The 14368-nt window shown below is 39.6% G+C and overlaps 1 pseudogene; it reads right to left on the reverse strand.

The window, feature by feature from the left end:
* Positions 1–11011: 11011 nt before the first annotated feature.
* LOC112634197 overlaps positions 11012–14368 on the reverse strand; it is a 106302-nt pseudogene continuing 102945 nt past the window's right edge.

Raw genomic sequence — 14368 nt, forward strand, 5'->3', positions numbered from 1 at the left:
ATATCCTCTTACTTGGAAGAGTCTCTACTTTAAATTTTCTAAGATAAAAATTCCTTGTTCTGTACTCCCAGAGGTTGAAACTTTAAAAAGTAAAATAAAAATTCTTTTGATAGGATGTTGGATAATTTAATAAATAGAAAGACCTTCAGTATCTTAATAAGAAATTTATCTTGGTGTAAATGTTTGTACGTATTTCGTTATTTTTATCTCAAAAACACTTACATGTGAAGAATGATTCTTTCTAAAGACACACATTCCCTTCACAGAGAACAGCATTCTACAGTCATCAATTTAAAGTTGGAACCTCTGAGCTAACCTTTCTCCTTAATTAGATATAACTTAGGACAGGGTTTATTAAGGCTTTATTTTGTTATGGGCAGAATTTAAAAGCATGTATCAAATAGAAAAGCAAGGATTATACATGTGGCAAAAACTAGGGAAAAGAGAAAATGAATGAGCAAGGACACAAAATGTACTTGGTACTCATTATGGGTAAATACATAGATTTAGGTAAGCCCTTTGCACACTGCAGAGAATATTTGAAATTTCAGGAGGCTATTCAGCCTTGAAATCCTCATCCTTTTGAAAGGAATCCTCCAACCGTTTCAGTCTTGGTAAGAGAGAAGTCCTCCTCCTGCTATTTAAAAAGCTAGTCTTTTCCTCTCCCCATCCCCTGGTAGCTAAAACACAGACACGTATCTTAGACTCACCCAATCAGGCACTCACGCCTAGGAATTTGTTATTTGAGGCAGTATTTTGCAGGTAAACTGGCTCTTTGGGAAAAAAACAAAAAACAAAAAACAAAAACAGACCTGATTTGTAATGTTTGCCACTTTCCAGGGTGTAAATAACTCCCGCCATGGCTGATTTCAAACTAAAACTCTTTAACACCAGCTGTTGAAATTCCTGAATGTTTAGCAGTTGTGTCTCATAAGTAGTTTCCATTCAGGTTCAAGTCATCATCGAGAGGGGATGATGCCTAGAGTCAGTGGAGGTGAGAGTGCCATGGCATCAATGTCTGACCCACCCAGGCAGCAGCAGCAGCAGCAGGAACTAGCCTCAGTGGTAGAGAAACCAGTTACAGGCAGCCAGTGGGGGAATCCCAACCAGCCATTCCTAGTGTTGACAATGGATTTCATTTTTATTTGCTTGATTTCTCTTAGCACCTGCTCATTTTCTGGCCCCGGTTCTTTCACCTTTCTGTCAATTTTGTGAGCATCTCAGTTGTCTCCCAGTAATTCCTTTTCTGCTTAAGTCAGCCAGAATTGGTTTCTACTGCCTGCAACAAAGAGTCATGACACACTTTTAATTAAGCCTAACCACCCTTTGAGTAAGGTCCTATGATTATTGTCTCCAGTTTACAGATGAGGAAATGAGACCCAGAGAAATTAAATGACTTGCTTAAGGTCACAGGCAGCTGGTAAGTAACAGAACCCAAATGCTATTTCCACTACACCAAGTTTCCTCTCAAAAACCAAGGCCATCTCTCTTCTGCATATCCAGTACTCATGGCATGCCCTTGGTTTCAGTCTCTGGCAAGCCTATATTATACAAGGAACATTACTTGGCGTGGAAAATTTTTGAATTTTGAAAATTTTGAGTTTTTGAAATAACTAACTTCTCCAAACATTACGCCCAAGTAATCATCGCCTTTTAGAGCAATCAGAATAAAATGTGAGATATCTATTTGTAAAGAGTAGCTGATTTCTTTTTGTAGTCCATCTCTGAAGGGATTTTTCTTCTTTAATAAATCATGCTGCAGAACCTTCAGGGTTTAACTAAGGAAGGAAAATTCCCTAGGATAGAGGGGCTGCTGAAAAAGTGGTCTTGACTCAGTGTCATGAAATCTAACATCCCCTCTTGGGGTTCTCCTGCTTTCAGAATTTCAGCCACAAATGTGCTATCTTCCAAGTGTGTTTTGCTCGAGTTTTAACATTCTGTACGACATAGACAAAACTTTTCTTTTGCACATCTTTAGAACAGCACTAATTCTGGTTGGAATAAGAAAATGTGAATAAACAGTTTAAGGAATATCAATCATTCTATAGGCAAAGCAATGCATTCTGATTCTACAATGGCTAGCTGGATCTCAATATTGGTAAAAAGTTCCTAGTCACAGACAACAGAATTCACTCTACTTAGTTAAAGCAGAAGAAATGCATTAAAAAATATTAGAAAGGTCACAGAATCATTGGACGATCTGGAAGAACAGCATTTAGATTAAGCTACCAGGGACAACTTCCAGAATTAGCCCACAAAGCTGGCCTAGTAATGGGATAGCTGCTGTCACCAACTCCAGAACCACTCAAACTTTTCTGTGACCAAGAGGTTGCCTCCACTACTGTCAACCCCCAGAATACCTTGTCTTGTTCATTTCCACACCAGTGACTCAGGTGCCCCAATGTTCTGCCAGTTTCCACAGGTAGTATACCTCTAAGAACATACATCATATGTGCATCCTAGGGTCAAGGGAGGTTGGAAAGTATAATTACTTTGTTGAGGGGTGGGGAGGTCTCAACAGATGGAGAACTATGAAAATGTCCACTCACTCCTACAAATGGCATTACTTTTCCACATGCCAGGAGGGAGAAGCTTTGAGTTCCAAGTTGCTGGCATAATTTCATAGACATGTTGCTTGGGTTTCTTACTTTCACGTGAGGAACTGCTTTTTAAGCATCTCAACTATTTTTTCAGTCAATTTTAAGATTAAGAGAAAAATCAAGTGAGAGACAGACAATGACGGATTGCCCTCTGCTTTTGATCTTTCTGTCTTGGTTCTTGCTTCTGAATAGCAATTAGCATCTTCCCCAGGATATTTACCCCATAAATACCTCTATCCCTCTTCTGAAATCTCATCCCTTACCTATGGCCATGGTCAAGGGAGGAGGGGGAAGGGTCTATGTTCCTTCTTCAGCATAACAACACCTATGCCTGACATGGCCTGATGCTTGCCAAAACCCATGATCTCCTTTCCTTCCTGGGCACATAAGGAAACCACAGTTCCCAGGATCCTTTGCAGTTAGGTGTGGCCACAGAACTGTGTTCTAGCCAATGGAATCTGTAAATAATGCACAGAGTTTCTCAGCCAAGGCTTTTACAAAGTGACTTTACCTGCCCCACACTCTTTTCCTCTTTCTTCCTGATAGATGAAGATGACAATGAGGGCCTAAGAGATGGCAGAGCCACAGATATAAGAAACCTGGATCCCTTAAACATTTCACAGAGGAAATGCACCTGTCATCCAGAAACACCCATTTGAACTCTTATATAAAAGAGATACTAATTCCTCTCGTATTTGGGCCATCATTAGTTTGGGGGTCTGTTTATTCTTTGACTTAATCTATGCCAACTAATACATTTAGAACACAACTTTAATTCCCATCTAGTAAGAAGACTTGTGTACAGGAATTCTTTCTTTGTAACATCAAATATAAATATACAATGGTTTTACCCTTAGTTGTGGCAAGTTAAACACCACACTTCCATTTCTGAATACTTTCCACTAGTTCAATGGCTTTATATTATAGGATTACAGAGGTCAAGACTGAAGGTCCATAGCCATTGTAGACTAGTTAGTTCACTCACTTCCAAAGTCAGATGCCCTGATGCCTTTCAGCTGTCTTGCAAATATGTTCCTTTGGTCACGAGAGTTATTAGAGGAAGAATGGGAATAGAATATTCCAAACCTATTATAACTTTTGAAAAAATTTCTCAAAATTTCCATGCTATTGTGAAGTTAGTGACATTATTTTTTACTTGTCATGGGCAGCCATCCTTTTACAGTAATAATGTAAGCTTCATTTAGCAGTCCTAGCCAATGAATAGAAAAAGAGTTGGAGATTATGTGCATTATAGTTCTCATCATACTTATGATAAAAGAGTGAATTATTTTCCTTTTGAAGTTGCATTAACATGGTCAGACTAATGGGATACTATTCAGTGTATTGAAAGAGGTAGTTTACTGAATGGGCTCACGTAGGCATTCCCCAAAAGACTGAATGCATCTATAAAAAGTGAGCAATTTACTTCCTTTTCATAAGGAGGAAAATTCTTTTGAGAGATAATTTCTTCACTTCTAAAAATGGAAGAAACAAGAGCCATTAACAATAGTCTGTTGATTACACCTGTATTGATTTGAGAATATATAGCAAAGATGGACAAACATGTAAGTATGTGTTCCTCTCTCCATGTAACTGCATATGTGCATGTGTGTATACATACATATATATGTATATGATATGTTCATGGTAGTTATACTGTATAAAGTTGCTGTGGGCACAAAATTAGTGAAAACTGAACCACTGCATGCAGGGAAAATACATATCTATAATATATATTTTATTTGTGTGTTTGTGTATTACACAGATTATAGTATTAATTCCTGAGAACAATTCATCCCGGTAGGTTCTTTTCACTTTATTTTACAGAAAGGAAAATTATGGTCAGAAATGTTCAGCGACTTGCCTGAGGATGTCCTACCATCAAGTGCCAGAGTTGAGATTCAAGCCTGGTCCAGTTGGCCCCAGAGCCAGAGCTTCCTGCACCACCCTGCACTGGCTCCAGCCTCTGGCCATCTTTGTATGAGAGAGTTGAACAAGAAGGCAGAACAGTTCTCTGCTGGAGCTCAGCTGGGAATGCACATGTCTGGGCGAATCAGATTTTTCACCACTCTGCATATATCCGCAAATGACTGGAGAAGCACCAAGAGTGTTGATTTTGGGATTACACATACATTTTAATGAGTAAGCAAATTAACAAATATGAAATCTACAAATGATGAGGATTGACTGTATATACATATATGACATACTTTTATGCCTGTATTTGTAAGCTACCAGCTTTTATTCATACAGATGTACATATATGTATATGTATGTATATGCACAATTTGGGGAATAGAAGCCTCATTCTCCAGAGCAAATGACAAGAGGACCAACCCTAACAACTAATGATTCAGATGGTGCAATCAAAGCTGGATAAGTAATGAGCCACTTTTGGAGAGAAGGGCTGTTCAATTGGTACTACAAAGCTTTCAAAACATCAGTAGCTATTTCCTTCATGACTAAGCAAGTGATTAGTTGTTCAGTAATTTACTTCTTACACAATTTCTTTAGCTTTCTAACAAAATTTTAACTTCTTGAATATTAATATATTTCCATTGCTTTTATTTTTATCTTATAACTATTTTTTTCTTATAACTATTTTATAAGTTATTTTTATCTTATAACTATTTTTGCTTTTTTATAACCATCACTGGAACTTCTTGCTAGCTTTTATGTTAGCTTCTGTGAAGTGGCAATCAACCAATTTGAATACAGTTGATTATTAGCTATATAGGGAAGTGGTACTCCCAGTGAAGTTTGATTTAAGGGGCACAACTAGACCCTGCCCTCTCCAAAACATCTCTTCCTGAGCTCCTGATATTCTTACTGAAAAGGAAAGTGTTAACAGATAGGCAAGTCAGGCAAGGGGCATTGGAAGTATCTTCTCCACTTTGTTTTCTCCCCAGCCAACTCTGAATTAAGACAGTTGGGAAGTCTCAAGTTCCAGAAAGCTGTTATAACACCTCTTCACCCCAAATCCAACCTTGGATTAGGTATCTGAGCCAAGTCCCACCTGCTCCTTAGCTGCACCTACTTATCACTCTCCATGAGCTCATCATTATGTGGAATACTGCCTGTTCACGAGACCATCTCATCTAGAACTTGAGCTTCTCCAGAATGTACCTTTAAGAGCTATGAGCCCAGTACCTTACACAAGGTTACAATCTTGGGGAGGGATCTTCCACTGCCACTTGTAAATGTTTTGTGTCGCTCTCCAAACCACATTAGTTTCTCAATACCTACATCTAGTGCTAAGTAACCCCATGTTAACTGGGGCCATTCTGCCCTGGGAAATGTAGAATAGCTCAATCCTAATTCCATGCCTTGGTGGAAACCAAAGCCCTCCCCCAAGTTTCTGCTAATTCCCAAGTGGGGGGGAAAGGATGACATTCTCATAGTCTTCTTTATCTCTTGGTGCCAGTTTATATGTGTGCATTTTCTTTCTCAAGTCATGTCTGCTGAAACCTGAAACTGATCCCCTGACACGATTTCCAAAACTTGTCCAAAAAATTTCTATCTGCTCTAAACACCTCTGAGTGCAGTTGACATTTCTGAGGACTTGGTCATCATAGGAAGAGGGTCACGTTACACACCAGAAAGCAAACAACATAAAACACAAATCAGCAATTTCTGTTCTTAAGAATTGTTGCGGTCTCCTTGCTTTTAGTTGCTGCCTTTAGCGCCAGATAGTGTCCTAACTTCTCCCAGGTCACACTCCCTCTTTGGGGAAATGAAAAACAAAATAAAATCTTCCTCTCTTTGCCATATACAAAACAGATCAGGCATCTATATTTGTTACTTCAGTTACTGCCCACCTGGGAGCCTCAGCCTGTCCCTGCCACAGCAAGCAGTCTCATTAGGTTATTTTCTTCAACAAAAATAGTAAATCCTATGGCCAGCTGTTAAGATCTTTTGTTTTATATCCATCCTGTTACTCCTGTAATAGTTTACAAAGCATTTTCACACCAATTATCTCCTTTAATCTTAACAGTGCTGTGAGGGGGTTAGAGTAGGTGTCAATATTAGCTTTGGTTTAAAAATGAGGGAAATGAGATGAAACAAATACATCACTCAAATCTGCATCTGTGGATGCTGTAGTGGGTTGAATAGTGTCATTCTAAAATGCACATCTACCTGGAACTTCAGCATGTGACCTTATTTGGAAATAGGGTCTTTGCAAATGTAATTACTTAAAGAACTCTAGATGAAATTATCTTAGATTTAGGGTAGACTCTGAATCTAATGACTGGTGTCTTGTTAAGAAAAAGAGAAGAGATATTTGACACACAGAGACAGAAAAGGAGGCACAGATATGAAGACAGAGGCAGAATTTGGAATGAGGCAGCCACAAGCCAAGGAACTTCTGGAGCCACCAAAAGCTGGAAGAATCAAAGAAGAATTCTCCCCCAAAGCCTTTGGAGGGGATGTGGCCCTACTGACACCTTGGTTTCTTTCTCCTCCAGAATTGTGAGAAAATACATTTCTGTTGTTTTAAGCCACCAAATTTGTGGTAATTTGTTAGAACAGTCCTGGGAAACTAACACAGATGTCACATATGGAGATTTGTTTTAATTCGTCACTTCTTTCCTATATGCATGGTGGTCACAGCTCAAAAATGTTCTATAAAACCAGCCTCCACAAAGAATGAAGCACAGAATCAGCTGTAGCTCCTGTGGCTTCTAAAGAAATCACCTCTGCTATCTCAGCCATCAAGAATGAGACAGACTCACAAAGGCTTCACTCAGAAAAGGAGTCCATGGTGTTTCAGCCCCCAGTGAAACTCACAAGCATCCCAACCCAGCTCAGGAACTCAAACACCTAAATTCATAACATTTTCAAGAAACTTTCACTGGCTAAAAAAGGAACACTTTTTGGAACTCTTTTATGAATAGACTTTCTGGAACTCTGTCCAATATTTTATATGAGTATTTGGTTTGGGAGTTCTGAGAGGGCTGCAATCATCCTCTCCCTGCAGAGTCCTGGACAGCATTACCTCCTACAGGATACAATATGTGATACTACTCAGAGTTTTGCCAACCAGAGAAGCTCATCCAAACTTTAGCATACAAGAGTTTTCACTGGGGCTTCTTTACATAGGAGCATGATTGATTAATTCACTGGCAATGTGATTAATATTATTTGGAACTCACAAAAATCCCTGGGAGGGTGGTTGTATTAGTCTGTTCTCATGCTGCTATGAAGAAATACCCAAGTCTGGGTAATTTACAAAGGAAAGAGGTTTAATTGACTCACAGTTCTGCATGGCTGAAGAGGCCTCAGGAAACTTACAATCAAGGTGGAAGGGAAAGCGAAGATGTCCTTCTTTACATGGGCGGCAGGAGAGAGAAGTGCAGAGCCAAGGAGAGGAAAGCCCCTTATAAAACCATCAGATCTCATGAGAACTCACTCACTATCATGAGAACAGCATGGGGGAACCACCCCCATGATCCAATCACTTCCCACAAGATCCCTCCCCCAACATGTGAGGATTATAATTCAGATTACAATTCAAGATGAGATTTCGGTGGGGATGCAACCAAATCATATCAGTGGTTTTGTTTTGGAGGTGAGGTTGCTCTACACGCTGGGGTATCTATGTAGATAGGGGCTTAGTCAATGCAGACTGAACACAAGACACTTTAACAGAACTGTTAACTGAAAGCAAGTTTAATGTGTATCATTCTGGCTGCATGGCATAAAAAAAAGTCTTCCAGTTCTCAAATGGGAAAGCACACGTTTTCTGAGCCAGTGGCTATAAAATTGACTCACATCTGCATCTTAATTGCATTTTACATATTCTGTGTTTAGTGCCTATTAATTAAGGTGCAAGATGAATAAGTTTCGAGAGGCTCACAGAATTCTCGCCTGGGAGTTTTCTTTCTTAAGGAGCCTGTATACAGTTCTCCACTAGCCTGGATGCCTGGTTTTCTTTGACAAATTTCAGCTGAGATGCACTGATAATATAAAGTGAGCTTCTCCCCTTACAGACTCCTGCTTATATACAAACAGGAAAGCCACAGCATGGTTACTCCCAGCACAGAGAATGGAAAATAATTAGAGAAGGGAATTTCCCCTCCCCCTTCTAAATATGAAACATACAAACATTGAAACTTCAGAAAGACAAATTCGAGGGTGGTCGTTTGCCTTGCACAAGGCACCTCCAGGTGTTTGTAAGCGACAAACTTTCCACTGTTACTTGTAAACACCAACTACCCAGAGTTAAGCCATACCTCACAGGTTAAGGGCACAGTCCTCTATAAGACTTCTCTCATTTTCAGACACCAGCTGCAAGTTTGGGGTCCCCAGGGCCACCCTCACTTCTGATCAGCTGGCTACAAATCTAGAGGTCCTCATGAAGCCCCTCATATTCAATAATTCCCTAGAATGACTCATAGAACTCAGGAAAGAACTATAATTAAAATTACAATTTTGTTATAACAGAAGAATACAAGTCACAACCAGCCAAGGGAGAGACACAGAGGGGGAGTTCTGGGAGGGTCGCAATCATCCTGTCTCTGCAAAGTCCCACACAACATTACCTCCTCCAGGATACGATGTGTGATAATACTCAAAAGAGTTTTGCCAAACAGAGAAACTCACCCAAACTTTAGCATGCAGAGTTTTTATTGGGGCTTCATTACACAGGCATGATTGATTGATTCATTGGCAATGTGATTAAACTCAATCTTCAATTCTTCTCCCTTCCCAGGAGGTTGGGCTCAAAGCCCCAAACCTGTAATCATAGGATTGGTCTTTCCAGTGTGTCCAGCCCCCATGCTGAGTCACCACATTAGCATAAACTATCAGGTGTGATCTGAGGGGCCCACCATGAATAACATAGATAATGCTACCACTCAAGGAAATGTCCAGAGTTTAGAGGCCCCGTCCCAGGAATGGGGGACAAATGCTAGCCAAATTATTTGTTGTTGTAGTTGTTTGGTTTTGTTTTTTAAAAGATATTAAAACTCAGCTTTTATTTGTTCAGTTATAAAAACTTAAAGTTTAAATGTATGCTGTATTTCTTCTCAGAGCAAAGGTGTACTTCTGTATTACTATCCTGTATAAATTTGTTTTTGTTTGTGTGTTTGTTTGTTTGAGACGGAGTCTAGCTCTGTCTCCAGGCTGGAGTTCAGTAGCACAATCTCGGCTCACTGCAACCTCCACCTTCCAGGTTCAAGGAATTCTCCTGCCTCAGCCTCCCAAGTACCTGGGATGACAGGCACGTGCCACCATGCCCAGCTGATTTTTGTATTTTTAGTAGAGACGGGGTTTCACCTTGTTGGCCAGGATGGTCTCGATCTTCAGACCTCATGATCTGCCCACCTCAGCCTCCCAAAGTGCTGGGATTACTGGTGTGAGCCACTGTGCCTGGCCAATTCTGTATAAATTTGTTAGCCAAGATAGCTACCTGTATGAAAGGAGAGGGAAGGGTGATGGACGGAAATGATTGCTACAGGACCGTCCATCCTTCCAAATCTACTGGGACAGGGGAGTGAGGGTGGGAGAGAGATGGTCCCACAGAGGCTCCCGTGGGTAAATGATGGGTGCGTCCCTCTCTGCAGTCAGGCTGTACCTATACTTCCCAGTCCTCTAAGAGGTGTCACTCAGGCCACCTCACTCAGCCCAGTCCCTAATCCCATTCATGTTCCCTTTCCTCATGGGCTGCTCCTGTGCCTGACTTCCATCATGACTGGTTCTGATTAGGCCCCTGGTTTCTCTATCAGCCTTAGATCATTAAGACAAAGACATACTTGCTACCTTCAAACCCGTGCCTGGCATGTAAAATCAAGCAAAAAATGTTGGGAAGTCTTGGAGTATCTCTTCATATCCTTATTAATCACATCTAGATCACATTATTTTCTGATCACAGTTCCATATTATTTTTTAATATAAAATGTGCATGTAGTAAAGAGTGTTTCTCAAAGTGTATCAATAGGAGATCAGCTATGTTTGAGTGAGCTTTATTTTGCTACCGTGGTCTAAGGATCACCCAAAGGCTCAAGTTTGAACCCTGTGCAACTGGTTAGTTTCTTTGCTCCAGCTGGTTAGTTTATTTGCAGCTGGTTAGTTTTTTGGCTCCGTGACCACAGTCCTTACCTGAAGCTTAGCCAAGTCACTCCCCAGGAAGATCAAACCCTAAAGTAATCATGATTCAGTACAAATTCATCATTCAATGATACTAGAGGGGGACAAAAAGTCCATACTCACTGGAAGCATTATCTGCACATGTGTGTGTATATTAATATATTTTTTCTGCACATTAGACAAATGCCACTGGCAAATCTAAAACAACTCAGATGGCTGAATTTGGAGTCACACTGTCTTTATCTTATTTTAAATTATTCAGTGCACTTCACAACCTCAGCATCTCCCACACTCTTCTACAGCCTCTGCAATACTAGGCAAACTCAATGAGTGAATCCCCACCATGCGTGAACCACTTTATCCTCATGGCCATTCTCTAGGAATCCACTGCAGCATTTTTCCCAGCAGATAACTTTCCCATTCTCTACCAACACAAACTTCCATTCCACCACTGCACCTGCTGGCAGGAAAACAATATGAGTCTAGAATGCACCCTTGCAATAGTAAGGTGTGATGTAAGTATTCCATCTTCTAAGACCCTCATGGTTTCCAGTTTGCAATGAATTGCACATCAGTACTTGTGATATAATGGATCTAGAACCTGACACTAACTTGCTGAGACTCTGAAGATATTGCTACTACCCTCTTTGTTTTCTGTGCACTCTTTCTTCCACTAGAGTACTTCTGCCATTATCCATTTCCTGCTTTAGGTTTAACCCTGGAGCCTCAAGACTGCCACCGAAACCAACATCTCCCCTAGAAGAGTTCCTAGACAACATTTCCCAGTTCTCATAGTCAACTAAGTCCAATTGTGCTAGGCTCACTTCTTTGGCTCTGTCTATGAGCAAGTTGCTAGAAGGCAACTTCTCTGCAAAACATGTAGCTGCTTTAGCAGATGTCTCTTGTCCTTTTCCAGAATACCCATTCTGCTATAGGAGATTCAAGTCTTTCATTTCTTGAAACTTCAGAATAACTCAAGTTACCAGTTTCAAAGGTAACTAGAGCTTCTGTGTCTGAAATCTGTCGAGCAGGAACATATTCTCTTGAATTGTCACAGATGTTTCCATGCTGCTTCCTGTGGGTCTTTGGTTTTAGAAATCAAATGTCCACTGTTTTCTTGAAGATGCTCTGGTTTGGTGAACAGCTCCTGCCTGGAAGGTCCAGGGTTAAGTTTACCACTGACTCCCTGATTGCCTCCCAGAACCGCAGCCTCCCCAAGAGAAGCATCCTTCTCTTGTTTTATGTCCCAGTCCTTCCTCGTGTCCCTGTCCTTCCCCGTGTCCAGAGGCTGCCCTGCAGCAGCCAGGCAAAAAGCATTCTGGCAAGACCCTCTCCAACAAGCAGGGCAGACAATATGGCACCAATGGCTGAGAGGCTGTGACTCCAGGAGACAATGGGACCGGGAAGGGGCTCAGGTCACACAGGAAGAGTCACCCAAATTCTTTATTATATACTCCTATACAAAGAGGACTCATCTCTAAAATGAGGAGAATAATAATGCCCCGTGCATGGGCATTTCATAAAGATTAAAGTAATACGTATTTCTGGCATATAATGCTCATTCTTTGAGTGTTAGCTATTATTATTATCTTACTGAATTTGTGGTCACTGAACTTCAAAACACATCCACTGCTAACTCTGTTGTAAGCACCCGAGCATAGGGGAAACATTTTATTCATCTTTATATACTTCACAGTAACTGTGTCTTGCATAAAAGGTTTTCAATATGTATTTACTGGTTTGTTTTAAAAATATATCTACATTTAAGGTTAGTGCATGTAAGATTGATATCTATTTGGCCTTGTTTGATTTAAATGTCAGAACACCTTCATATGAGAGATCAGAGGAGCAGCAGAAGCTGCATTTAAAACAATTTGAGCAAGAGGCAACTCCAGGGCTACTCAAACACTGGGGAGAAGAGACCTGACATCTTGATGAAAAAAATGCTTGTATGCATTTCTGTCCACCCTTCTAAAGCTTTAAAGACATTTTCTCAGCATTGAAAAGAGTAAGTTCTATTATGAAAAAAGATGTAAAAGGTACTATCCTATCCTATCCTATACACCTGAAAAAAAAGTAATTTTTAAAATGCCATTTGCAACAACAACAAAACTATAAAGTACTTCACATGAATTTACAAAAATGTACAAGACACTGTAAATTTTTACTGAAAAGTATATCAGATTATGAGGGACAAGATTCAATATTTGTAAACATTCAGTTGTCCACAAATTTATCTGTAAATTCAATGCAATTCTAATAAAAATCCCCAACCTATTTTTTATATAACTTAGCAGTATCATGCTAAAATTAATATGTAAGAGTCAATGCAGAGCAGTAATCAAGGTAATTTTGGAAATAAAAAATAAATTCCAGTTCTTTAATTTCTAAAACCAAACTTTATTATAAGGTGGAGTAACAAGCAATATAGTACTGAAGTAAAAATAGATAAGCGGATCTTTGCAATGGAACAGAAAGTACACATATACTGTATATGGAAATTTAGTATACGCTAAAAATGACATTTCAAATCTGTAGGTAGACAATTAGGTAATAAGTGGTGTTATATCAACTGGGTATCCATTGGTAAAAAGAAATAAAATATATCATTTTTTCATGCTAATTACAAAGCAAATTACAACTAGATTAAAATCCTAGGGTAAGATTAAAAAGTGTATAAAAGTGTTTGGCCGGGCGTGGTGGCTCACGCCTGTAATCCCAGCACTTTGGGAGGCCGAGGTGGGCAGATAATGAGGTCAGGAGCTCGAGACCATCCTGGCTAACATGGTGAAACCCCGTCTCTACTAAAAATACAAAAACAAAATTAGCCAGGTGTGGTGGCAGGCACCTGTAGTCCCAGCTACTCAGGAGGCTGAGGCAGGAGAATGGCGTGAACCCCGGAGGCAGAGCTTGCAGTGAGCTGAGATCACGGCACTGCACTCCAGCCTGGGCGACAGAGCTAGACTCCATCTCAAAAAAAAAAAAGAAAAAGAAAAAAAAGTGTATAAAAGTGTTCAAAACAAATAAATGAAAATGCATGCATGAAATTGAGTAGATAGATCCTTCTTAGGATTTTTTTTAAGTCATAAGAGAAAGAATTGGTAAATTGACTACTTTAAAATAAAACTTTTATAATATGACGAATAATATACAGAAAGTTTTTTTAATGGAAGACTAAGAGACGATGTATCAACATATGATAGATAAAATATTGGTTTTTGGATAGACAGAGGAAAATTCTCTAAAAATGGAAGGAAGTACAAACAATCTAATGTAAAAATGGACCAAAAAAACCTGAGTGGGCAATTCACAGAAGGGAAACACAAATAGGGCATTAAACATATAGAAAACAATGCTCGATTCCGTTAGAAATCAAGAAAATGAAAATTAAACAATCACTTACTCTTGTTATACCCTTCAGGTTGGCAAAAAAAAAAAATTGTTTGATATTATCAGCTGTAGCAGAGAGTATAGGTAAATGTGTATTCTCATAGCCAGCTAACAGGATTCTATATGGGGCATATCTTATGTTCTGATAATTCTGTTTTCTATGTTCAAGGTATGTAAGAGTGAGATTGGCAACACGCTAAATGTCCACCAATACAAGAATGGCCAAATAAGCACATCTTTACAACAGCTGATGTTTAAGTGGATAATAAGATACACTTATGCATACTGAC

This window comes from Theropithecus gelada, chromosome 11, assembly GCF_003255815.1.
Source record: "Theropithecus gelada isolate Dixy chromosome 11, Tgel_1.0, whole genome shotgun sequence".
NCBI lineage: Eukaryota > Metazoa > Chordata > Mammalia > Primates > Cercopithecidae > Theropithecus > Theropithecus gelada.